Below are 2,882 nucleotides of genomic sequence, written 5' to 3'. Positions count from 1 at the left end.
CTTTGCCTGGTCCAGCTACTCCTCTGCCTGGTCCAGCTACTCCTCTGCCTGGTCCAACTACTCCTCTGCCTGGTCCAGCTACTCCTCTGCCTGGTCCAGCTACTCCTCTGCCTGGTCCAGCTACTCCTCTCCCGGGTCCAACTATTTCTCTCTCTGGTCCAACTACTCCTCTGCCTGGTCCAGCTACTCCTCTCCCGGGTCCAACTATTTCTCTCTCTGGTCCAACTACTCCTCTGCCTGGTCCAACTACTCCTCTGCCTGGTCCAACTACTCCTCTGCCTGGTCCAACTACTCCTCTGCCTGGTCCAGCTACTCCTCTCCCGGGTCCAACTATTTCTCTCTCTGGTCCAACTATTCCTCTCCCTTGTCCAGACATTTTTTTTCCTCTGCTCCTCTGTGCTGTTCTGTATCCACATTGAACAAAATCAATCCAAAGAGTTCCTTTTTTACTGCATATGTTCATGTAATTGAAAGAACCTCAACATCTGGCTATGTGTCCAATCAGCTGTGGTTGGTCTATTTTACACAACTTACAGTAAATCAGCTATTTCTCAATGTTTCAATGATCTGTTCATTCAAAAATGCTCATCAGCTGTTTCAATACAGCTTTTGATCTGCTGTTGTTGCAGAAGTAGAGGCTTTATACTGTATTGAAGGTTTTGAACATCAGGTCTTCATTTCTGGAATGCTGTGTGCAAAGCATTTCTAAATAAGACAAGAAAGATCCATAATTTTGGTATTGGGTAAACTTGTACGCAAAGATAATGTAAGCATTTTAGAAATGTGTTGATTGACTGCATATTCTGTGAAAACAACATGAATTGTGTTAATGGTCTGGTCCACAACAGACAGATGTTGTCAAATTGTGTTTAGAGTTTTGAAAATGTGACAACAGGTTGGACAAAAGGATGTTAGCTATTGTAAAAAAAACTGTAATGGCCATGATTTTGGAATGAGATGTTCGACGAGCAGGTGTCCACATACTTTTGGCCATGTAGTGTACTTCTATTTAAATCCAAGTAGTTTAATATCTGTGAAATGGAAGAGTGAGATGTTCAGCTCCATCTGTTCAGGTGGCCAAGAGGCTGCATGGAGATATGCTAAACATTACTGTCTGCTGTCAAATCAAATCAAATGTTGTTAACAACAGGTGTAGATTAACAGTGAAATGCTTACTGACGGGCCCTTTCCCAACAATACAGTTGAAAAATAATAACACAAGGAATAAATACACAATGAGTAATGATAACTTGGCTATATACACAGGACGCTAGTGTCTATAGCCCTGTTCTGCTACTGTCTGATGTACCCTGGTGGGTAATTCAATGTGGTGGTTTTGAAAATGTCTCATTACCATTCAGCAGCCTCTCCCGCTGTCTCCAACCCCCCTGGGGACTTTTGATTGACAGGTTGATTTTCAGGACGACTTGGCTTCTGGACGGTAACTGAGACGGACAGCTTATTGAGAATCTGTTCCCGGTGGAATGTGCGAGCTGTGCGGGTTGCTGTAGACTCTCATCCAGAGAGTATTTTACCAGGAGAGTGAGCCGGTTGATGCTGTTGACATTCATGAAAAAAAGAAAATAGCAGAAATTCTATAAGAACTACAAGCCAGTAGAAGGAACAGGTCTGACGACAGTTTGACGATTTGATGGACATTTTTAACCAATGTTATCCATATAATCTCATAAATATATATTTTTTATCTGGAATACCTTGTGGAAATGTGTCATCGTAGATGGACTTTATTTGTGTTTCCTGGCTTGTTTCTGTGACCAAGGCCAAAATATGCAAATGATTCCATCAGGAGTGATGCACGGTGGCCATTTTAGAACAGAATGCTCAGCACATGCCTGATGAAGACAGTCTAGGAGTGGACTCACATGCTATACCAGAAACTGACAGGCCAAACTTAGAAAACATGAGAGCTTTACATTCACTTTGGAGGTAGTGCGTTTATACAACTATTAGCGGCAAAATAAGACCTTGAAAAATGTCTTACCAACAATGTAACAAAGTTACCCTTTCATACTGAAGAAGTAGCACAGTAACAAACACTGAAAATTATATTCAATCTTAAACCCAGACAGCATCTTATGTGACTATGGCCTTCACAGTAATGGACTGGGCTGCTCTCCATTTTAACTCTGTACCTTCAGAGGTAGTAATGGACTGGGCTGCTCTCCATTTTAACTCTGTACCTTCAGAGGTAGTAATGGACTGGGCTGCTCTCCATTTTAACTCTGTACCTTCAGAGGTAGTAATGGACTGGGCTGCTCTCCATTTTAACTCTGTACCTTCAGAGGTAGTAATGGACTGGGCTGCTCTCCATTTTAACTCTGAGCCTTCAGAGGTAGTAATGGACTGGGCTGCTCTCCATTTTAACTCTGAACCTTCAGAGGTATTAATGGACTGGGCTGCTCTCCATTTTAACTCTGTACCTTCAGAGGTAGTAATGGACTGGGCTGCTCTCCATTTTAACTCTGTACCTTCAGAGGTAGTAATGGACTGGGCTGCTCTCCATTTTAACTCTGTACCTTCAGAGGTAGTAATGGACTGGGCTGCTCTCCATTTTAACTCTGAGCCTTCAGAGGTAGTAATGGACTGGGCTGCTCTCCATTTTAACTCTGAACCTTCAGAGGTAGTAATGGACTGGGCTGCTCTCCATTTTAACTCTGTACCTTCAGAGGTAGTAATGGACTGGGCTGCTCTCCATTTTAACTCTGTACCTTCAGAGGTAGTAATGGACTGGGCTGCTCTCCATTTTAACTCTGTACCTTCAGAGGTAGTAATGGACTGGGCTGCTCTCCATTTTAACTCTGAGCCTTCAGAGGTAGTAATGGACTGGGCTGCTCTCCATTTTAACTCTGTACCTTCAGAGG

The sequence above is a fragment of the Salvelinus namaycush genome, unplaced genomic scaffold (assembly GCF_016432855.1).
Source record: "Salvelinus namaycush isolate Seneca unplaced genomic scaffold, SaNama_1.0 Scaffold151, whole genome shotgun sequence".
Classification (NCBI taxonomy): Eukaryota; Metazoa; Chordata; class Actinopteri; order Salmoniformes; family Salmonidae; genus Salvelinus; species Salvelinus namaycush.
Note: the sequence above shows the minus strand (reverse complement) of the source record.